Source organism: Bombina bombina, chromosome 8 (genome assembly GCF_027579735.1).
Source record: "Bombina bombina isolate aBomBom1 chromosome 8, aBomBom1.pri, whole genome shotgun sequence".
In the NCBI taxonomy this organism is placed as follows: Eukaryota; Metazoa; Chordata; class Amphibia; order Anura; family Bombinatoridae; genus Bombina; species Bombina bombina.
This window is the reverse complement of record NC_069506.1, coordinates 99,299,042-99,324,670: the sequence shown is the minus strand read 5'-3', so window position 1 is coordinate 99,324,670 and position 25,629 is coordinate 99,299,042. Positions and strand designations below refer to the sequence as shown.

Genomic DNA, 25,629 nt, shown 5'->3' with positions numbered 1-25,629 from the left:
AATAATAGAAATAAATTGGAAACTTTTTTTAAAATGGTGTGCTCTGTCTGAATCACAAAAGAAATTCTTTTGGTTTCATATCACTTAAAGCAAAATGTTGTTACTAGTACAATGCAATAACAAATGTTATAACAATGCACAGCTGGTGCAGTTGCCAGATGTTGTGCAGGACATTTATAACTAAACTGATAGAAGAACCCTCTGTTTCCGTGAGCGATACAATGACTCTGGAACTTGATTGGTGTTGTTTGTTTTGTCAGAGTACAATTTTTTAACTATGAAAATAGATTTAAAAAACTAGGTTAATCCTTTCCTACAAAAGCAACTCCAGTGAATTGGAGTGTTCAGGTTAGAAGGACTTGGAATCAATGCAATACCATTATATACAGCCCCCGTTTGCTATTAAATACAGTGTAATGAGAAGTCTGGTAAGCAAAAGACAATTAGAGCCCTTTATTTAAATACTAGGGAGCATATTTAAAGGGACAGTCTAGTCCAAAATAAACTTTCATGATTCAGATAGAGCATGTAATTTTAAACTCAGCCAATCAGATTCAAGTTCAATCCGATTGGCTGATCCGAACAGCCAATCAGATTGAGCTTGCATTCTATTGGCTGATCGGAACAGCCAATAGAATGCGAGCTCAATCTGATTGGCTGATTGGATCAGCCAATCGGATTGAACTTGAATCTGATTGGCTGATTCAATCAGCCAATCAGATTTTTCTAACTTAATTCCGATTGGCTGATAGAATCCTATCAGCCAATCGGAATTCGGCGGACGCCATCTTGGATGACGTCATTTAAAGGTACCTCATTCCAAGTACAGCAGTCGGCCAGGATGGATGCTCCGCGGCGACGGAGCGAAGAAAGAAGATTGAAGATGCCGCCGGAAGAATGAAGACTTTGCTGCCGCTTGGAGGAAGACGTCGCCGGAGGAAGAATTCTTCTTTGCCGCTTGGAGGAAGACATCGCTGGAGGAAGAATTCTTCTTTGCCGCTTGGAGGAAGACATCGCCCGGATCGGATCAGGAGTTCGGCCCGGTGTGGTGAAGGCAAGGTAGGGAGATCTTCAGGGGGGTAGTGTTAGGCTTTTTTAAGGGGGGTTTGGGTGGTTTTAGAATAGGGGTATGTGGGTGGTGGGTTGTAATGGGGGGGGGGATTGTATTTGTTGTATGCAAAAGAGCTGAATTCTTTGGGGCATGCCCCACAAAAGGCCCTTTTAAGGGCTGGTAAGGTAAAGAGCTTTGAAATTTGTTTAATTTAGAATAGGGCAGGGAATTTTTTTTATTTTGGGGGTTTATTATTTTATTAGGGGGCTTAGAATAGGTGTAATTAGCTTAAAAATCTTGTAATCTTTTTTTTATTTTTTGTAATTTAGTGTTTTTTTTTTGTAATTTAGTTTAGTTAATTTAATTGTATTTTTAGATAGATGTTTGTAGTTTATTAAATTTATTGATAGTGTAGGTGTATTTATAACTTAGGTTAGGATTTATTTTACAGGTAATTGGGTAATTATTTTAACTAGGTAGATATTAAATAGTTAATAACTATTTAATATCTATTATACCTAGTTAAAATAATTAACAATTTACCTGTAAAATAAATATTAACCCTAACATAGCTACAATATAATTATTAATTATATTGTAGCTATCTTAGGCCTAGATTTAGAGTTCGGCGGTAGCCGTCAAAACCAGCGTTAGAGGCTTCAAACGCTGGTTTTGGCCGCCCGCTGGTATTTGGAGTCAGTGATTAAAGGGTCTAACGCTCACTTTACAGCCGCAACTTTTCCATACCGCAGATCCCCCTACGCCATTTGCGTAGCCTATCTTTTCAATGGGATCTTTCTAACGCTGGTATTTAGAGTCGTTTCTGCAGTGAGCGTTAGAGCTCTAACGACAAAACTCCAGCCGCCGGAAAATAGCAGGAGTTAAGAGCTTTCTGGCTAACGCCGGTTTATAAAGCTCTTAACTACTGTACCCTAAAGTACACTAACACCCATAAACTACCTATGTACCCCTAAACCGAGGTCCCCCCACATCGCCGCCACTCGATTAAAATTTTTAACCCCTAATCTGCCGACCGCCACCTACGTTATACTTATGTACCCCTAATCTGCTGCCCCTAACCCCGCCGACCCCTATATTATATTTATTAACCCCTAACTTGCCCCACACAACGTCGCCGCAAGCTACTTAAAATAATTAACCCCTAATCTTCCGACCGCAAATCGCCGCCACCTACGTTATCCCTATGTACCCCTAATCTTCTGCCCCTAACATCGCCGACCCCTATGTTATATTTATTAACCCCTAATCTGCCCCCCACAACGTCGCCGACACCTACCTACACTTATTAACCCCTAATCTGCCGAGCGGACCTGAGCGCTACTATAATAAAGTTATTAACCCCTAATCCGCCTCACTAACCCTATCATAAATAGTATTAACCCCTAATCTGCCCTCCCTAACATCGCCGACACCTACCTTCAATTATTAACCCCTAATCTGCCGACCGGAGCTCACCGCTATTCTAATAAATGTATTAACCCCTAAAGCTAAGTCTAACCCTAACACTAACACCCCCCTAAGTTAAATATAATTTTTATCTAACGAAATAAATTAACTCTTATTAAATAAATGATTCCTATTTAAAGCTAAATACTTACCTGTAAAATAAATCCTAATATAGCTACAATATAAATTACATTTATATTATAGCTATTTTAGGATTAATATTTATTTTACAGGTAACTTTGTATTTATTTTAACCAGGTACAATAGCTATTAAATAGTTAAGAACTATTTAATAGTTACCTAGTTAAAATAATTACAAATTTACCTGTAAAATAAATCCTAACCTAAGATATAATTAAACCTAACACTACCCTATCAATAAAATAATTAAATAAACTACCTACAATTACCTACAATTAACCTAACACTACACTATCAATAAATTAATTAAACACAATTGCTACAAATAAATACAATTAAATAAACTATCTAAAGTACAAAAAATAAAAAAGAACTAAGTTACAGAAAATAAAAAAATATTTACAAACATAAGAAAAATATTACAACAATTTTAAACTAATTACACCTACTCTAAGCCCCCTAATAAAATAACAAAGACCCCCAAAATAAAAAATTCCCTACCCTATTCTAAAATACAAAAATTACAAGCTCTTTTACCTTACCAGCCCTGAACAGGGCCCTTTGCGGGGCATGCCCCAAGAATTTCAGCTCTTTTGCCTGTAAAAAAAAACATACAATACCCCCCCCCCAACATTACAACCCACCACCCACATACCCCTAATCTAACCCAAACCCCCCTTAAATAAACCTAACACTAAGCCCCTGATGATCTTCCTACCTTGTCTTCACCATGCCAGGTTCACCGATCCGTCCTGGCTCCAAGATCTTCATCCAACCCAAGCGGGGGTTGGCGATCCATAATCCGGTGCTCCAAAGTCTTCCTCCTATCCGGCAAGAAGAGGACATCCGGACCGGCAAACATCTTCTCCAAGCGGCATCTTCTATGTTCTTCCATCCGATGACGACCGGCTCCATCTTGAAGACCTCCAGCGCGGATCCATCCTCTTCTTCCGACGACTAGACGACGAATGACGGTTCCTTTAAGGGACGTCATCCAAGATGGCGTCCCTCGAATTCCGATTGGCTGATAGGATTCTATCAGCCAATCGGAATTAAGGTAGGAATTTTCTGATTGGCTGATGGAATCAGCCAATCAGAATCAAGTTCAATCCGATTGGCTGATCCAATCAGCCCATCAGATTGAGCTCGCATTCTATTGGCTGTTCCGATCAGCCAATACAATGCGAGCTCAATCTGATTGGCTGATTGGATCAGCCAATCGGATTGAACTTGATTCTGATTGGCTGATTCCATCAGCCAATCAGAAAATTCCTACCTTAATTCCGATTGGCTGATAGAATCCTATCAGCCAATCGGAATTCGAGGGACGCCATCTTGGATGACGTCCCTTAAAGGAACCGTCATTCGTCGTCTAGTCGTCGGAAGAAGAGGATGGATCCGCGCTGGAGGTCTTCAAGATGGAGCCGGTCGTCATCGGATGGAAGAACATAGAAGATGCCGCTTGGAGAAGATGTTTGCCGGTCCGGATGTCCTCTTCTTGCCGGATAGGAGGAAGACTTTGGAGCACCGGATTATGGATCGCCAACCCCCGCTTGGGTTGGATGAAGATCTTGGAGCCAGGACGGATCGGTGAACCTGGCATGGTGAAGACAAGGTAGGAAGATCATCAGGGGCTTAGTGTTAGGTTTATTTAAGGGGGGTTTGGGTTAGATTAGGGGTATGTGGGTGGTGGGTTGTAATGTTGGGGGGGGGGTATTGTATGTTTTTTTTTACAGGCAAAAGAGCTGAAATTCTTGGGGCATGCCCCGCAAAGGGCCCTGTTCAGGGCTGGTAAGGTAAAAGAGCTTGTAATTTTTGTATTTTAGAATAGGGTAGGGAATTTTTTATTTTGGGGGTCTTTGTTATTTTATTAGGGGGCTTAGAGTAGGTGTAATTAGTTTAAAATTGTTGTAATATTTTTCTTATGTTTGTAAATATTTTTTTATTTTCTGTAACTTAGTTCTTTTTTATTTTTTGTACTTTAGATAGTTTATTTAATTGTATTTATTTGTAGCAATTGTGTTTAATTAATTTATTGATAGTGTAGTGTTAGGTTAATTGTAGGTAATTGTAGGTAGTTTATTTAATTATTTTATTGATAGGGTAGTGTTAGGTTTAATTATAACTTAGGTTAGGATTTATTTTACAGGTAAATTTGTAATTATTTTAACTAGGTAACTATTAAATAGTTCTTAACTATTTAATAGCTATTGTACCTGGTTAAAATAAATACAAAGTTACCTGTAAAATAAATATTAATCCTAAAATAGCTATAATATAAATGTAATTTATATTGTAGCTATATTAGGATTTATTTTACAGGTAAGTATTTAGCTTTAAATAGGAATAAGTTATTTAATAAGAGTTAATTTATTTCGTTAGATAAGAATTATATTTAACTTAGGGGGGTGTTAGTGTTAGGGTTAGACTTAGCTTTAGGGGTTAATACATTTATTAGAATAGCGGTGAGCTCCGGTCGGCAGATTAGGGGTTAATAATTGAAGGTAGGTGTCGGCGATGTTAGGGAGGGCAGATTAGGGGTTAATACTATTTATGATAGGGTTAGTGAGGCGGATTAGGGGTTAATAACTTTATTATAGTAGCGCTCAGGTCCGGTCGGCAGATTAGGGGTTAATAAGTGTAGGTAGGTGTCGGCGACGTTGTGGGGGGCAGATTAGGGGTTAATAAATATAACATAGGGGTCGGCGATGTTAGGGCAGCAGATTAGGGGTACATAGGGATAACGTAGGTGGCGGCGGTTTACGGAGCGGCAGATTAGGGGTTAAAAGTGTAATGCAGGGGTCAGCGATAGCGGGGGCGGCAGATTAGGGGTTAATAAGTGTAAGGCTAGGGGTGTTTAGACTCGGGGTACATGTTAGAGTGTTAGGTGCAGACGTAGGAAGTGTTTCCCCATAGGAAACAATGGGGCTGCGTTAGGAGCTGAACGCTGCTTTTTTGCAGGTGTTAGGTTTTTTTTCAGCTCAAACAGCCCCATTGTTTCCTATGGGAGAATCGTGCACGAGCACGTTTTTGAGGCCGGCCGCGTCCGTAAGCAACTCTGGTATCGAGAGTTGTATTTGCGGTAAAAATGCTCTACGCTCCTTTTTTGGAGCCTAACGCAGCATTTGTTTGAACTCTCGATACCAGAGTTAAATTTATGGTGGGGCCAGAAAAAAACCCGCGGAGCGTTAACAGCCCTTTTACCGCCAAACTCCAAATCTAGCCGTTAGGGTTTATGTTATAGGTAAGTATTTAGATTTAAATAGGAATATTTTAGTTTATAAATGAATTAGATTAATTTAATATAAATTTAGTTAGGGTTAGATAGAGTTAATATAGTTAATATAAATACTATAGTAACTATATTAACTATATTAACCCTAATATAATTAGGGTTAATATAGTTAATATATATAATGTAATACCTATATTAACTATAATATACTTAGGGTTAATATAGATAATATAGCTGGCGGCGGGGTAGGTAGATTAAATTAGGGGTTAATCATTTTAATAGAGATGGCGGCGGTGTAAGGGGCTTACATTAGGGGTTAATAATATTAATATAGCTGGCGGCGGTATAGGGGGATTAGATTAGGGGTTAATAATTTTTATATAGGTGGCGGCGGTGTAAGGGGTCAGATTAGGGGATAGATAAGGTAGATGGCGGCGGTTTTAGGGGCTCACAGTAGGGGGTTAGTTTATGTAGATTGGGGCGGGGTCCGGGAGCGGCGGTTTAGGGGTTAATAACTTTATTAGGGATTTCGGGGGGGGGGATCGCGGTTGACAGGTAGATAGACATTGCGCATGCGTTAGGTGTTAGGTTTTATTTAGCAGATCGCGGTTGACAGGGAGATAGACATTGCGCATGCGTTAGGTGTTAGGTTTATTTTAGAAGATCACGGTTGACAGGGAGATAGACATTGCGCATGCGTTAGGTGTTAGGTTTATTTTCTAGTTAGTTTAGGGAGTTACGGGGCTCCAATAGTCAGCGTAAGGCTTCTTACGGCTGCTTTTTGTGGCGAGGTGAAAATGGAGTAAGTTTTCTCCATTTTCGCCACGTAAGTCCTTACGCTGCATATTGGATACCAAACTGCGCTGGTTTGGTATACCTGCCTATGGCCCAAAAAACTACGGGCGACGGCAGAAATATACGCGCGTAACTTCTAGGTTACGCCGTATATAGGATACCAAATCAGCGTAAATATTGGCGTCGCCGGCTTTTGCGGGCAACGCTTTATATCGGATCGACCCCCTGATGTTGTTAGTTCATGTATTTCCTATAGATAACACTGGGCTCGTGCATGTGAAGTTATCTGGGAGCAGGCACTGATTGGCTAAACTGCAAGTCTGTCAAAAGAACTGAAATAAAGGGGCAGTTTGCAGAGGCTTAGATACAAGATAATCACAGAGGTTAAAAGTATATAAATATAACTGTGTTGGTTATGCAAAACTGGGGAATGGGTAATAAAGGGATTATCTATCTTTTAAAACAATAAAAATTCTGGTGTAGACTGTCCCTTTAAGAAGGTGCAAGCGGACATGATCCGATATTGCACATCGATAAATGTCGACGGCATATGCTCTCGGCATTTATCATTGCACCATCAGTTCTGGTGAACTGATGGTGCAATGCCACCCCTTGCAGATTTGCGGCCAATCGGCCGCTAGCAGGGGATGTCAATCAACCCAATCGTATTCGATCAGGTTGATTTCCGACGATGCAGGCAGACAGGTTATGGAGCAGCGGTCTTTAGACCGCTGCTTCATAACGTGTGTTTCAGGCGAGCCTAAAGGCTCGCCAGAAACACGGGACATCAAGCTCCATTCGGAGCTTGATAATTCAGCCCCATGATCTTTCAGGGGTGCGGGTGGTAACTGCATGGAGTGTTCCTAGCAATCAACACAAAATTAATCTCAGAGATCAAACGTAAACGTTCATGATTCGGATACAGCATGTAATTTTAACAAACTTTCCCATGTACTTATATTATCAAATTTACTTTGTTCTCGTGGTAGAGTTTGTTGGAAAGCATACCTAGATAGGCTCAGGAGCAGCAATGCATTACTTGATTATTGGTGGCTGAATAATTTGGCCTGTTGCCTCTGACTCATGTAATATATTCAGCTATGTTCCAGTAGTACATTGCAGCTCTGGAGATGACTTTAACTATGTTTTTAACCCCTTTGCAGGAGTTAAACATATAATTATATTTAAACAATTGAGCAAATATAAAATGATCTTATATAATACAGTATTTCCTTTTTTTACACATTTATGATCCTTTAAATATGTCATATTTTCATACTCTTCTCTGCTAATGTAATTGGATATCTTCTTCCTGTCTCTCTTCTAGAGAAAAATCTGTAGAAAGTTTGTGGTTTTCAGTTTCTAATTGACATAGAAGTACGTCATATGTATATGTTGTGGAATCTGTTGGCACTCTATAAATAATAACAGCCTTAAAGGGGCAGTAAACCTAGCAAATAATGTTATATAATTCTGCACATAGTGCAGAATTATATTACATTAGCTTAGCGCCAGCTTTGTAAACCAAAGGGTTAGATAAATATTTTACAACGAAAACAGAACGCCGCTCCTGGCTCTACTGAGGGGGTATGTTTTCTTCTCCTAAGCGCATCGCGGGCACGCTGTCTAGTCACAGCGTGCCCGATCCCGCTATTAAACTCAATGTAGCTACCCTTTATACAGGCAGTGAATGCAGCATTAATAAGAGATTGCCATTTAAATCAGCTTTTCCTATAACACGCAAACACATAATAGGACATTAAATGCATGTTGACTGAGATGTCATCCAGCCAATGAATTTGTTTCTTCACCATGCAGCTATTAACCAATTATCGCTTGAGGGCAGGACTAACACCGCTATAAACCGGCTCATCTTGCAACCTTGCGTACCCCTCTGAGGAAGCGTATGTGAAACGCGACCACGACAGGGGATTTCCTTGTTTTTTTTTTTTTAACGGCTCACCTGTTGTTGAATTTAAAAGGTAGAATACTATTTACATATTTATAAGTGCTACAGTAATTGTCTCTCACCGCTTGGAGTTACCCCTAAAGGGGAAATCGTCTCTCACCGCTTGGAGTTACTCCTAAAGGGGAGGGTTGGTTTGCTTGTTCGGTGCTCACTCAGTGCCGATATAGTATAACTACTACTATAATTAAGCCTATTTTTAGATATAAGCCTTTAGAATCAGTTCGGCAATTTACTTTATTTATAGATAAAAAAAGTTATATTATAAAACAATCTTAATCAGCAATACACGCACCCCTCTCCTGGTATAGCAAGGGTAATACGTTGTTTCTGTTACTGTAGAACACATTATTTAACCCTTTCATGTCAGGGCTAAAGTGCCTACATCGGAACAACTGTTCAATTATTGGATCGCGTCTGGGGGGCGTCCCTACAACCCTAGGAACGCCCTCCAGACCGCGATCAAATCCTGACAGCACAGAAGGCTTCAGGACAGCCGTTAGCTATGACGTTCTATTCCGTCATAACGGCTTTAAAGCCCAGTCTAATTATGACGGAATAGAACGGCTTTAAAAGGTTAAGTACTACTATTTACCTTCATTACATAGGTGCAGTGTTTTTAACCGTGTGTGAGTGCAGCAAAAAGCTGTTATTATTTTCTATCTTTTAATCCTTTATAATAAGTTATTTTTAAAAAAAATCATAATTAATCATTATTCCATCTATATATTGTGCATAAAAGCATTTTTTTTTTTTTTAGCAAACTCACGTTCTTGTGGTTTTTTTATTATTTGTTAAATTACTTCTATGCTTCCAGCACTATTTGTGTTGACCCAAATATTACCTACCTATCAAGGTCTACAACTAGATACAATAATCTGATACATTGTTTCACTTTTTTCAAGTTAATACACATACAAATGCACCTCCCAGTCCAACACCTTGTAAATAAAATAAAACATTATTTTACATTTAATAAGTACATATAAATAATACTTTATTTACATTTATTATTTGTTTTGTTACCCATATGTTCATTTTCCAGCACTATTATGTGCTGCATTCGAACACAGCACATAACTCACCAATTGTAATATGAGGGATAACAGCACACCCTGTACTATCCATTGAAAGTATATGGCGTGCTAAATCAGTGTTTGCAGCATTTAGATTCTCTGGTAGATCTTTTTTCATTACTCACTTGTGATACCAGGGTCTCAATATGAATAGCATACCATGCACTATTTATTGTGCTCCACTTGTTATTTAGGCTAATAATGGGACTGTACTATGATAGCATAATGTTGTAACATAATGTGCTACGCAAAGCTTGTTAAAAAAAGGCACTGTTAGCTTTTTTTTTATTTTTTTATTTTAATTCAGCTTATTTTAGACACTCCAAGAGTTAATCTCAGAGCATATTTAGCCACTAATTGGTTAGTGAGCTTGACTGATGCTGCTCATGTGCATACCTAGATATGCTTTTAAACAAAGGATAATAAAAGAATGGAGCTACATTTTATAATAAAAATGAATTAGAAAGTTGTTTAAAATTGCATGCTCTGTTTGAATCATGAAAGTTAAAGTGTAACTGTAAGATAGTAGCCTGTTTAAACATACTTAAAAAAATAATATACTCACTATTATTATTAATGTTGTTGCTATTATTTAAAGTAATACACATCATCTGGGAAAAAAGCTTTAATGTGCATCTAGAGATCTGATCATTTACACAGCATGACCTTCAAGGAAACAATGTTTACATAGAAAATATGTAAAGGAAGCTATGAGCCTTTGAGAAAAAAAAAAACCAATGCTTTGATTTTAACAATACAAGATTACCATACCATGTTATGTCAGTTACATTTCCAAAGTATAAAGGAAGCGAAACCGCAATCTTCAAAAAGTAAAAGTCCTTTATTATCAAAAATATAAATTAAAAACTATATGGACACATCCACAGGAAGTACAAGGCATACCACCTAGACTAACATGTTTCGGCAGTTACACCGTAATCCATAGTCTAAGGGCGTAAGACAGAATACAAGTTTAAAAAGTGTGCAAAGACAGCTGATTGGATAATGAGTTAAAAACATTAACACCTACTATACTGTCTAAAACTAAACAGATACATATAGGATGCAAAAAAGCAGAGCACTAAGATAACATACGGTAATATATACTAGGTACATTACGCTGGAACTGTACCTATAAACTTAATATTCATATGGTATATGCACCTATAATAACACACAGAGTACAGTAGTAATTTGAACAATTAAAATGTTATAGTTGTTTGAAGAACAGTGTAAATATATATATATATATATATATATATACAAATATAGATATATCAATGAAACAGTAGCCTTCCTCTAATACATGTATCAAAATATGATGGTGAATAAATAAAGCAAAACATCCCAGGGTGCAAAAGTGTTGGGTTGATCTAAATAATAGTATTATATAGGGAAATTTAAACCAACCAGTATACTGTATATGCTAATAAGCTAAATACACAAAACACAATGCACACAAGCCTTAGAAGGAATTGATAAGCCTAAAAATAATGGAATAGAGGAGTAGGGGAGAAATAAGATTCATTCCCAAAAATGTATTAAATCGTACTTGGAATTCTGGCCTAGAGGTGTTCTGGTCTTAAGCTGAAAGATCGAGAACACCTCTCATTTTGCTAACACTGCATCAATGTCCCCTCCTCTCTTAGGTACAGTAACTTTCTCAATAGCCACCCACCTAAAGGTATTCAATTTAGAATCATGAAGGGTGGCAAAGTGCTGCACTAAGGGAGTCGTGGATCTACCCCTAGTGATGGTAGCAATATGTTCCCTAATGCGCAAATTAATGTCCCTGGATGTAAGACCAACGTACTGTATATTACATGTAACGCAAGTAATTAGATAGATTACATAAGTACTGGTACAATTGAGACAAGTTTTAATGTCGTAGGAAATGCTGCTTACTGCAGAAGTGAAGGTATTCCTGATTTGGACATACTCACATGGCTTGCATTTTCTATGGCCACATCTATAAATGCCAATATGAGTAAGCCAGGAACTGCCTGTTTCATCCAATTGTCTAAGTTGAGTAGGGGAAAGTAAGGAGCCAAGGCTGCGGCACCTCCTATAGGAACAGCGTACACCGTTATGTACGTTATCTCTGAGATGGTCATCAGCCACTAGAAAGGAAAAGTGCTTTTTAACAATACTACATATTTAGGAGTATTAAGCACTATAAGTAGTAACAAAGTTAACTCCTTTAAAATTATTACCCTTGGTTTTGGATGTTTTATCTTGTAACAATTTATCTCTTGGGATTAATTTGATTTTATTTTTGGCTTCATAAATGTGACTATTGGTATATTTCCTATCTTTTAATCTCTGTTCCAGTATCTCTGCCTCACGCACATCATCCTACTCTCTACTGAAGGGATTATTATCTCCAAAGATGTGGGCAATTTAATTAAAAAAGTAAAAATAGAAAGTTGTTTAAAATTACATGCCCTATCTGAATCATGAATGTTTAATTTTGACTAAACTGTCTGTTTAAGAAGGAAGTCCACTCTAACAAGAGTTATTGCATTACTCATCTTTCATTTTCTTTAAAGTATGTCCTAGTCCCCTACTTGAAAAATGTGTGGTCCCAGACCTCTGCCCTACCTAGTAGTATCTTTAACAAACCCATCCAGTTGAGTCTTGACTCTTAAACAAGCACTATTGCATGAACCAATTAAAGGGCTTCACACCAAAGCTAATAAACTCACTGCTCTAATCTGTACAATAGTATAGCTCTGTATAGCTCGCTATCGGAAAACATCTGTCCCATCATTTCAGATTATTGAACATACAATTAACTACTACTACCAGATGAGCAGCGCCTCTGCCGACATTTTAAACATTTCATATCAGTTTTTGATTGGTCAGCTATTGTTTTATATTTGGAGCAAGTAGTTGATAGCTTATACAGCCTGATGAAACAGCATTTGTTGCTGAGAAACGCATTGCTGAACTATTGTGTGATTTAATAAATTTTACACATCCATTACCTCTACTTGCTCCTGGTTTTTACTAACGATCTTTGGGCTCCATTATGCCTACACTGTGTCCGCTGCCCAACTATCTATATGGCTATGCACAGTTTCCTTTGCCTGATCCTCCAAGCCTCTTGAAATCTGACATCCCACGGCACTCCGGATTGGACCTTCTGGTCATCTGATCTGACGTTGAACGCTCCTGGCGCTTGTGTGAGTCATACGGACGACTCTGTGGGTTCCGTGTCTTGCTTGGCACTCCTTCCTCTGTGAGTTGCCACTACTAGGGGCTCAGGGCCTGTTTCCTGCTGGGCGATCCAGACAATACTATACCATGTGGCGCCTCTCTTTTTATCATTTTTAGGTTCCATCTTATGAACCATATTATATAGTTTTGCATAAGAATATTAGCTTTACTCAGTTACATTTCCAACACAAAAAATAATTGAGCAATTTGTCTTTTTCGGGATTATATTTTTTTAATAACAGACCTGGCATAACAACTAGTGACTTTGAATATGCTAGCATCAGTTTAGCACAAACATACAGTACATTTCTGGCTAGTTTCAAATTAAAAGGGCAGTTTACTCCTAATTTTTTATTGTTTAAAAGAAAGATAATCCTTTATTACCCTTTCCCTAGTTTTGCTTAACCAACATGGCTATATTTTTACCTCTGTAATTACCTTGTATCTAAACCTCTACAGAGTGCCCCTTTATTTCAGTTCTTTTGACAGACTTGCATTTTAGCCAATCAGTGCTGAATTATGAATAACTCCATGGGAGTGACCACAATCTTATCTATATGACACACATGAACTAGCAATGTCTAGCTGTGAAAACCTGTCAAATGCACTGAGATAAGAGGCAGCCTTTAAGGGTTTAGAAATTAGCACATAAGCCGACCTAGGTTTAGCTTTTAATAAACAATACCAAGAGAACAAAGGAAATTTGATTAAAAAAGTAAAAATAGAAAGTTGTTTAAAATTACATGCCCTATCAGAATCATGAACTTTTAATTTTGACTAAACAGTCTGTTTAAGAAGGAATATCTTAGGTTCATACCGCATAAATTCAACCACTTAGGTTCAATCACTGAAAAGTTTTTAAACTCAATATAAAAAAGATGGATTACAACAATTTTGAAACCAAGTGAAAACACTTCCATTCTCTATAGTTAGGTGGTATTGGAAAAGTCCACTCTTACAAGAGTTATTGCATTAATCATCTTTCATTTTCTTAAAGTTTGTCCTAGTCCCCTACCTGAAAACGTTGTGGTCCGAGACCTCTGCCCTACTTAGTAGTATCTTTAACAAACCCATCCAGTTGAGTCTTGACTCTTAAACAAGCACTATTGCATGAACCAATTAAAGGGCTCCACACCAAAGCTAATAAACTCACTGCTCTAATCTGTATAGTATAGTATAGCTCTGTATAGCTCGCTATCGGAAAACGTCTGTCCCATCATTTCAGATTATTGAACATACAATTAAAGGGACAGTCTAGTCAAAATTAAACTTTCATGATTCAGATAGGGCATGCAATTTTAAACAACTTTCCAATTTACTTCTATTATCTAATTTGCTCAATTCTTTAGATATCATTTGTTGAAGAAATAGCAATGCACATGTGTGAGCCAATCACACAAGGCCTGTATGTGCAGCAACCAATAAGCAGCTACTGAGCATATCTATATATGCTTTTCAGCAAGTGATATCAAGAGAATGAAGCAAATTAGATAATAGAAGTAAATTAGAAACTTGTTTAAAATGGAATGCTCTTTCTAAATCACAAAAGAAAAAATGTGGGTTTCATGTCCCTTTAACTACTACTACCAGATGAGCAGCGCCTCTGCCGACATTTTAAACATTTTTTTAATCTATCCTGGATCATGTATATAGAAAACAGAGGCAGATAGAAGTTATTATATATGTGTTATATGGTTTCAAATCTATGTATTCATTTTCCCAGTTACTACAGTCCTTAGGGGGAGAGTTTGACCTGACCAGACCTCTCCATATACTTACCATATACTTTCCTTATACGTATAAGATAGGATTACATATTTATAAACATAGGACAAATGTCAACATGTTGTTTGTCTTCTGCACAATATTTTACAGTCTACACAAAGGGCTAGATTTAACAAGCAGTGGGTGCTGCTTTCTCCGTCCGAAATTTCCGGCTTGCTGTGATCTTAAGTTAAGAAGGAGCGGTCGTAAGACCGCTGCTCCTTAACTTGTCCACAACCTTCTAGGTGGTGGACTGTAATCATCCTGATCCAATACGATCAGGATGATTGACATACCCTGCTAGTGGCCGATTGGCCGTGAATGTGTAGGGGGCGGCATTGCACAAGGATTTCACAAAAAAATGCTTGTGAAATGTTAATTGCCGACAGCGTATGCTGCCGGCATTTAGCGATGCCAGGCGGACATGATTTGCTACATCGAATCATGTCTGCCCGGCATTTAATAAATTGACCCCATAGGCTTAATGCTGAATTGCTATCTAGTTTAACTACGGACGAACCTAAATCTGTATTATTGTTCCCAACTACAGACCAACTCATGTTTCAGTTGCGTGATTGTAATACTTTCTTACTTTCTTTGATGTTATATGCAGATTTGCATCTTGTTATTGTAACCTATTGTGTTTATTTGGTTTCCTTTTAGTTTTTTAGAAAATCTTAATAAAACCTATTTCATCTAAAGTATGTCCTAATGAGGTGGTCACCATAGCATGAGCACAGACCGACTTTTAATAGCCTTCTTTTGAAATCAGTTATCTTTGTTAAAAACCTAGAGCTGACAAAGAACAAGACAGATCCGATGTTGATCCAGCAGGCAATTTTTACAACTAAGAAACGTAAAGAATCCAGAAAGCCTCAAGGCAGGTAATAAACTTTTCTTTATTTCAATAGAAACCAGAACACGATAAAGCATTAAAATCTGCATAAGACAAGCAGCATTCTGTCAGTCTCCCTGACGCGTTTCAACTTTTAAGACTTGGTCGTAGATACCACTACAGCACTCACAGGTGTTTAAATAGCACTGAGATTAGGTACATTGATAGAAGCTGCGTTCACTCATCAATAATTAATAAGTCTGTACTTGTTAAACTGGGGGCTTACGTGACAACCTAAACTTAAAGTATCAAACATTCCTTAATTCCTAATTTATCATCATAAACAAAATTAATGAGTCACAACACGTTTCTCATGTTCCCTTTATAATTGAATCTATAATAAATATAGTGAAACAATCGCAATACAACCATTGAGTAAGCAATATAATACATATGTTATAAAGGGAGAAGATATGACATGTATAAATATTTGAGATACATTGGCACATGATTCTCAAATGGGAGATAAAAAATGAATGAAGTTACTACTAGTGATTAAATACGTTTTCAAAAGTTAATAATGTCACCATCTATATTAAGTAAAAGGGGTCTCCTGGTTCTAGGATAAACATCCAGAATGCTTCTCTTTGGAACAGTTTGGCTATACATTTACATCTTGTTATTGTAACCAATTGTGTTTATTTAGTTTTCTTTTTGTTTTTTAGAAAATCTTAATAAAACATATTTCATCTAAAGTATGTCCTAATGAGGTGGCCATCATAGCATAAGCACAGACTGACTTTTAATAGCCTTCTTTTGAAATCAGTGATCTTTGTTAAAAACCTAGAGCTAACAAAGAACAAGACAGATCCGATGCTGATCCAGCAGGCAAATGCTTCGGTTCATCACACTTTCTGAACTTTCTGCAATTTTTACAACTAGTTGGAAATGATATAGTGTGCTTGGGACACTAACACTTTCAGTGTTCATTGTCTTTTTCTTTTTAATACTTTATTTTCAATCGAAGGTTACCATAAATACATACATCTCAATTCTTTTTTTTTTTTTTTTTTACAAATATCCAACTGAGGGTACATCACCCTGAAGCCTTTTTAATATTTCAATGTCTCTCTCCTCATATGGATTTGTCCCTCAGTTAGGACCTTCAAATGCGTCTTGATGTTTTTATCAAAAGCTATGTTGCTGTCTTTGAGTCAATCATGGTAAAACCTTCTTTTCCAGTTTTCTCTTTCTTCCCCGTCCCCCACCCACAGCCCTTCCTAGTCTACTATTTCTTACAACATTAAAATAATATCAAACAAAGGCGTGTAACTGTAAGTTAACATTTCAAACTCTCTCTCAGGCATTTACATAATTATTGACCAAGCCAATAAATCTAGGATAATAATGTGCCATTGGTAACAGAAATTGACAATCTCGCATCAGTTTCTAAAGGCAATCCTATCTCTATCAATCTATTCTCCTCATTTCCTCGGCAGCAACGACCACAAGACAGACCCTTAATGTGTAGAGTTAATCGATATCAGTTTGCCCCCCCTTCTTACTGTGTATAGTAAGCTCCATTTACCCTGAAGGTGTTCTTCTATCAGATACTCTGCGTCCCTTAAAGGGAACAATAGCTGTCTCTGAAGGGAGACATCCAAAGTGCATATGTATGGCTCCCATTTCTTCATGAAGGTCTTAGTTCTTCCCTGAACATCTCTCAGGGTATCAGCTATCTCATATGTTACTTGTTTCTGTATGCTAGCTTTGAGTTGTGTGAGTGTGGGGGCTGTAAGGTTAAGCCATTCCTTGAAAATGAGTTTCCTGGCATGTAAGAAAATATTGCTAACCCATTTCCCTAATGGACTAGGTATTGACTTCGAGGAGTCCAGGAACACTATCAATTTAGGGGAAATTTCAATTTTTATGTGAAGTGTTGTTTTTATCCTGTGTACTATCATACTCCAAAATCTGCCTATCTTCGGGCAACTCCATATCATATGAAGCAGGTCTGCGTTTGGGAATCTAGACTTCTGGCAAATGCCCTCTGTGTCTGGTCTCCACTTTTTGTAAATTTTTGGTGGTATGTATGCAGTTTGTATGAGTCTGATATGTGATTCTCGATAAACTGACAACAAGGTTGCTTTTCTCGACTGTAGTATACTTCGTTGCACCATATCTACTGTTATGTCGGTGTTGAGGGTGGTTGTCCAGCTGTCACTGATATGTGTGATTGTCGAATCGTTAGTGCTTTTCATGTATAACTTGTATATCGGAAATATGGATGTTACACCTTGCACTGTCCTGTGTAGGAGTCTGTTTATTCTGGAGTTCTGGTCTGTGATTTCCTTTTTCTGTAGTAGTTCCCTGGCGTAATGTCTCGCCTGTAAGTATGCGAAGTGGTGTGTGCTTGGTAAGTTGAACTGGGTTTGTAGGTCATGGAATGTTTTAACTGTCATGTCAAGATTATTTACCATCTGGGACGCCGAGGTCAACCCCTCAGCTCTCCAAACGGCAAAAACTCCAGAATCTATACACACTGGGAATTCAGGATTCCCTTTTAGTGGGAGATATCTTGTGTATTGGTGATCGAACTTAAGTTTCCTGCACATTTTCCACCAAGCTTTTAAGGGTTGTGGCAACAGTGGATAATCTTTAGTAGTTTATTGGTGTGTGTGGGTGACATATGTGGAATTGCTTGGAGTGACCATGGATATATCATCTGCTCCTCTAATTTCGTCAATGTGAAATATTGTTTACCTGTCAGCCAGTCCAGTACGTATTTAATTTGTGCTGCTCCTCAGTATGCTTCTAGATTGGGAATTGCTAGTCCCCCTGAACTAACCTCTGCCATCATCCTGGTGGCTTTATTTTCATATTTTTTCCCTGCCCATACAAAGGAGAGTAGTGATTTGTTGATTGCGCTAAGGTCTTTTATGGATGTTTTCAGGTATCATCTGAAACAAGTATAGGAGTTTTGGGAACATAATAATTTTTATTAGGGTTATCCTTCCTGAAATCGTAAGGGGCAACTTGTCCCATCTAAGTAACATTTCTTGTAGCTAATTAGGGGATGGTAGTTTAGATGATACCATTTCCCTGGATTTGTGGATAATTTTATTCCCAGATATTTAAAAAAGAGTGAGTGACGTGTTTAAAGTTGTATGGTAGGGGTGTGCGTGTCGACTTTGTGTTTAGCCAAATTATTTTGGATTTGTCAGTGTTTACTTTATATCCTGAAACCAGGCCAGATTGCTGTACAATTCGCATGATATGGGGGATATTCTCATTCGGGTTTTGTACGTAGAGTATCATGTCAACTGCGAAAAGGGACAGATGGCACTGAACTCCACCCACCCATAGCCCCTCTGACTCAGCTCTTAATTTGATAGCCAAGGGCTCGATGGATAAATCTAAGAGGAGGGGGATAGTGGGCACCCCTGCCTGGTTCCTCTGCCCAGTTGGAAAGAAGGAGAGGGGGTCCCATTAATTATAATTGAGGCTGTAGGATTGGTGTATAGTGACCTTACCGTGTGCGCGAAGAGACCCGTGATACCAAACTTTTCAAGAGTGTAAAAGAGATGATCCCATAGGACCATATCGAAGGCCTGCTCCGCGTCCACCAGCAGGGCACATGCTTCAGGAATCCCTCCCTCCCTTGTTTTGTTCCAGAAATAGGTTAGTATAAATTGAAGTTTCCGAAGGTTCAAAACTGAGGATCTGCCTTTCACAAAACCTGTCTGATCCTGATCTATCAGGGTGGGTAGAGCCACAGCCAATCTATCTGCTAGTATCTTTGTTAATAAATTATAGTCTTGATTCATTAGGGAAATTGGGCAATATGACTGAAGCTGGAGCGGATCTCTGTCTGCCTTAGGGATTACACTAACATTTGCCTCTGTGAAGCGGTCGTTAAGGTTTACCTCTCCTGTCATAATTTTGTTGTAGAGTGTTGTTAGTACTAATATTACCTCTTCTCCCCAGCAACTTATAATATTCCCCGAGTAGTCCCTCAGGGCCTTGTGTCCTATCCAGTGGCAATGAGTTTATAGCCCATAGAGTCTCAGTCTCTGTGATAGGTGTGTTTAAAAGGTTCAAGTGTTCCTCTGATATTTTGTGGTTGTGTATGGTTTCCCAGAATGATTCTTGTTGGGGTTTGTCTACAGGTTGTCCATTATATAATGTCTGGTAGTAGTCCCTAAAAGCTGTTTGGATATCTGACGTTGTTGTGTGTATGGTGTTCCCTACTCTGATGGCCCCGATGCATTTGTTTGGTCTAGTGAATTTGGCAAGTCTGGCTAGAAATCTGCCAGTCTTACTTCCATGTCGGTATAGTTTTGCCTGCATTGTTGTCATTTCCCTGACCGCATCTTGGTGTAATGTCCTGTCTCTATTTGCCTTTGCTTCTACATAGCTTTGTTTGGTCTTAAAGTTAGGGTTGCGAAGATATTTATTTCTCGCACTTATCACTCTTCTCAACATTGCTTCAGTTCTCAGTTTCCTCTGTTTAAGTTTACCTGCCGAGTATGAAGTTATAATTCCTCTCATCACCGCTTTTCCTGCCTCCCAGAACAAGAGAGTGTTGTGTCTATGTGTGGTATTTAGAGTCTCATATGCCTTCCATTCTCCTGTTAGTAGTCTTTTGAAATTTGTATCTCCGTAGAGATAAGTCGGAAAGACCCATCTACGTGGTCTCTCCCTTTGCAGCGTGAAGTTGATTTTGAGGCTAATGGGTGAATGGTCAGATAGTGTTGCAACATCTATATCTGTGTCAATTATGTACGGTCCTAAGGAATTAGTTGTCAGGAATAAATCTATCCTAAGAAGAGTGTGTATTTAAGTTTGGACAGAATCAAAGAGTCTCTTCTGGAATTTCGGTGGTGTGTGATATGTAGACTAGTGGAATTTGGGTCCCTGTAACTATCAGCTGGCGTCTGGGGCGCTATATTATAGTCTCCTCCCAAAATCATTGGGGAGTCTGCAAATTTTAGTATAGTGTCATTCAATACTCTCCAAAACTCCCTCTTGTTAGTGTGGGGGCCATAGAGCCCTCCAACCACTACAGATCTGTTTCTGTGGTAAGGACGTATCTTCCCTCTGGGTCTGTCAGTTGTTTGTTGAACGTATAGTCTAGGTTTTTCCGAAAAAGGATAGCTACCCCTCTGGCTCGTCTCTCATCATAAGTAGTGTGTATTACTTCCCCAACCCACCCCTGTCTGAGTTTTTGATGTTCTACACAGGACAAGTGGGTCTCTTCTAGTATCGCTATATCTGCATGCTGATTTTTGAGATACTTGAGAATAGCTTTTCTCTTTATTGGTGAGGTTATACCCCCCACATTCCATGATACAATTTTCATGGTAAAACCTTATGGTAGTCCCTTGTTAGCTAGGTAATTTGTGTTGTGTTTGGAGTATGAATGGTCTGTCTTGAGTACTTACTGTTGGCCGACCGAGGGAGAGAGTGTAGTCTTACTTGGATTTCTTATGGCAACTCTGCCACCTTTTGCGGCTTCTGAAAAGGAAATCAACAATTGAGTACAGTATATCTTGACCTATATCTTTCTTTCTGTTTGTACTATATGCTGAAATATAGTCGAGTCAAATGGCTAATGCTTGGTCCCTCTCTAATGGCTATTAACACAAACAATTAAACTTTGGTGATCCCCACAGCTCCCCCCCTTCCCTGAGGAAAAGAGTGGTATAAACATAGGTTTATACCACTCAGCGTTCCTAGCGGCCCTCCTTTCGGCCAAAGTAGATCCCTAGGTCTTATGTTCTTGCGACCTGTGATGTGGTTTCTGGTTCAGGTTGCATCTTCCTCTTCCCGTTGATCTTTTTAGAAATCTTCTGGTGAGCTCCTGGACTTCCCCAGGAACACCTGTAGGTGCTTTGGTGTCTCAAAAAACTCTGGGCCCTGTGCTGTCTGCAAACTCAGCCTGGCTGGGTATAGAAGCGCAACAGATTCTCCTTGAGCTATTAGGTCCCTGCAGTATGGTGAAAATTCTCTCCTTTTTTTGCAACTTCTGCCGAATAGTCTTGGAAGATATATCTCCTCCTCCCTTCATAGGTGATGGAAGGCATCTGCCTGTAGGCTCGGATCAGTGACATTTTGTCTTTAAAGTTGGTTTGTTCTGCAGGAACCACAGGGCAGGCAGAGTCTATGTCTTTGTCAGTATCCCTTGAACCAGTCATAGTAACAGAATCCTTCTAGACTTGCGCTTGCCAGTAGTGGATAGTCGACCAATAGTACCCAGATGATCAGGCCGCACTCCCAATAAAATAGAATGTGAAGAAATCCTGTAGATAACGAGAGAGGCGCCAAACATAGAGCAGTATCGTAGAGGCAATACAAGTGCTTAAAAGGGTGTTCTCCTTCCCCCCATAAAGGTATATCTACTCACAGACAAGGCGGCACAGAGCAAGGTGCCAGAGACAGCAGATCGGGACAGTTGAGAGTCGCCCAACAGACACTTTGGATCAATCCTCCGTCAGTACTAACGTCAAAGTGAGCATTAGACAGGGGGCTCATCCGTCCGGTCTAATCCCATAGGCGGTTACTCGCAATCCAGCACATCCGTATCCTGTCGGAACCCCAAGCAAGGAACACTGCCTCCAAACGATAACAAACACCAAATGATGAGGGGCATCAACAAGGAACACGAGTAGGGTGTGTAAAAAAGTTCAGTTTATTAAAAAAGATAAAAACAAACAGCAACGTGTTTCTCAGCTTACATCAAGCCGTTTCATCAGGCTTGATATGTGTGGAGGGGCTTCGATGAGAAGGGGGGAGAAGGCTTCGGCCCCTGTCTAGTGTGCCATAGCCTTATGTAGGTTACAGGAAAATGTTCTTATATGAATATCTGTAACCCAGGTTACTCTGCTGCTTTCCCCACTGACTTAACTTCTCTTTGTTGTGTGAATTTGTATTTGCTGGGGGGTGGGAGCAATGGGGTCTGTGTCTGCTTTTGTAATTCCCCTGAAATGAGAGTGTTAGTATAAAGACTTTGAGTATTGTGTAGGGCCAGTCAATTTGCCTCTTTTGCTGGAAATCTGGGTCTTGAGGCCAAGTTTCCTGTGTTGCTAGCCGATGTCGCCAAGGCCTTAATTATGTGGGCTTGAGCCCCAAAAAAAAATCTTTAAGAAGGGTCCCTGTAGGCCTTTTACTAGATGATGTCTCTGTTACTACTTTTTTGTTTTTGCCCCCTTCTGTGGCAGTTCCATTTATATGTGTGATTCAATTTGTGCAGGCCCCAAAATGGCGCTTATTTTCGCTTATTTGGATTAGTCTCTTTGGGGTTTTTGAGTCCTCTGCCCCCCTCCTAGCTATAAAGTGTGTTGCTGTTTTGTGCACCGTACTCACGAACCGCTCTATGAATGAGCATTCTAATTTTTTTTACTGCCAAGGATTTAAGCGAATGGGCGCCGTTAAGGGTGAGAATACCCTCCGTTTTCTGCAAGCCGCACGGAGCAAGTGCGACTTGTTGGTGCGCCCGCCCACCGGAAGTCCCCCAGTGTGCACTGTCTTTTACACTATAGTTAAAGTTTTTAAGTAACATACTTTGAGATACTTATAATTTTCCTCTAAACATTACAAAGTTAAAAAATGGGGAAGGGTAATGCTTACCTCTTTGTGAAATTTTCATGCAAAACAGAATGAGTAGTTATGTCAACTGGCGGGGAAAACGTAAGCCAATTATACATTACAACAACCGAATTATTTAGCACTTTGTATTTCAAGTTAACAAAACCAATGGAAACTACCTAAGTTACACAACTGTTATCATGGACCACGAGGAACACTTGTTTGTTTTTTTTAAGCTGTGCTAACATTTTGCCCTCCAGCACACTGGTAGGTTGGAATGGCTTAGAATAACATCAATCAAGCATCTATAGAATGATTTCACAAGGCATTCTGATTAATTGAAAAAGGAATTTTAATATTAAATCCCAAACTACTACAGAGTAATTTGAAATAAAACTTGTTATTATTTGAGAATTTACACTTATTCTCACATATTTCAGACATTCTTCAAACCATTACTGGTTTTATTGTCTACCGCTTGTTTTGTAAGATGGTTTCACAAATCTGTTACCTTTTCTCTATGTAGCCAAGTATAGGCAAACAATGAGATACACATCCAGTCCAGCACAAATCATATAGCACATCTGCTAAGCCATTTGGATTATAGACAGTTTTAAACTTCTGGGCATCATAAGAGAGCATGTTTTCAACTGGACTTGAACTCTTGACTTTAGGGACACAAGTCATACAAAGTTCTAGTCTAAGCTATTCAAGAAGTAAAGTTACAAGAGTTTTTGGTTATGTCAATGCTTTGAACCTTTTATTTACTTTTGCCAGTTTTGGAAATTCTAGGGTTCCCTGTTAAAAAACAAACAAATCAAAAACAACTAGGACTAGTTCCATTGCATAATAACATAGGTTTAGAAGCGAGAATATGTTTGAGCATTATATGATATCTGAAAAATTAAAGGCTCTTTTGGAAACATGACAAGTTTGACTTCCATATCCTTTATTTAATTCTTAAAGGGATATGAAACAAAAAAAAAAAATTGTGATTCAGACAGATCATATTATTATTATTATCGGTTATTTGTAGAGCGCCAACAGATTCTGCAGCGCTAGCATACAATTATTTTATTTCCTATTTACTTCCATTATGAAATTTGTTTCATTCCCATGCTATTCTGTATTAAAGAGATACCTAGGTAGGCATCTGAAGCACTACATGGCAGGAAATAGTGCTGCTTTCTAGTGATCTTGTAAATGGATAACATTCTTGTAAAACTGCTACCAAATAGTGCTCCAGAAATGGGCTGGCTTCTAAGCTTACATCCCTGCTTTTCAACAAAAGATACCAGGAGATGAAGAAAAATTGATAATAGAAGTAAATTAGAAAGTTGTTTAAAATTGCATGTTCTATCTCAACCATGAAAGAAAAATGTTGGGTTTCATATCCCTTTAAGATAGTCTTTGGCATATCCCAGGAATTCTTAACCACTTAAATCAAACAGTACTTTGCCCAGTGTACTGTGCTGACATAGTACATACGTCCAACATTCAGGAGCATGCTGTGGTCCCCACTCTCAGCTTTGACAGCAGGGACTGCAGCTGGGGGCAGAAGGCATCTGCCTGCATATGGTAAGGGAGCACTGATGCCCCCTTACCATATAATTCCAGATAGCCATTGTTACAGACAGTGACACTGGCTGTGTCATTACCTGTAACAATCTTGCAGTGGTACCAGTGGGAAGGCAGAAGGCAGGCATGTGGCCCATCACGGGAGGGCTCTGGTTGAGTCCCTACACTACAGAAAAGAGAGAGGGAGGGATTGTTTCCTACACTACAGTAAAGTGGGTAGGTTGGAGCTAGGTACATACACTACACAAAACAAAAGGTGACTGCTTGGAGGAGGAAGGTGGGGAGTGTGACGGGGGATCCTTACACTAAATAAAATTATTATTTTTAAAAAAATAAAAAATAAAGAAACCCCCAAAACTACATACTGGCAAACAACTGCCAGTAATAAAGATGGCGGCTGCCAGTGGGAGGGTTTGAGAGCTTTTTGGGAAGGATCAGGGAGGTGGGAATGGTGAGGAGGGACAAAGGAGATCCCGGAGAAGCTTTTAAATTTGTATAATGACTGCACACGTTGTGTATAAATAATTTCAGTGAGAAACCCAAAGTTTGTGAAAAAAAATTGCAGCCAAATTGTAGCATGAAATATATCAAAATTAGCCTAGATCAATACCTTGTGTTTTTTTATTTTTTTATTTCAGTTTAAGGACTGAACAGAATACCGCTTCAAGAGCTCTTAATTTAATGAAGAGAGAATAGTGCCCTTGGTTTTAAATTATTCAATACTTTGGGTTATCTACTTAAAGTGAAAGTCAACCCTAGCGTTTCACAAAGGCTAGGATTGACTATTGAAACAAATAAAGGGGACTTTCATTCATGAAGTATAAGATACTTCATGTAGAAAGCTCCTTTATTTGTTTCAAGCGATTGCCGATCTGAGATGCTAAGGCAGCCCACGGCAGAACGCTGTTTTGCTAG

At 38.8% G+C, this 25,629-nt stretch overlaps 1 protein-coding gene across 1 annotated transcript in view; it reads right to left on the bottom strand.

Annotated features, from left to right (window-relative positions):
• The window catches only part of TTLL10 (tubulin tyrosine ligase like 10), a 320,455-nt gene that overhangs the window by 76,734 nt on the left and 218,092 nt on the right, over positions 1 to 25,629 (bottom strand). The window lies entirely within an intron of this gene.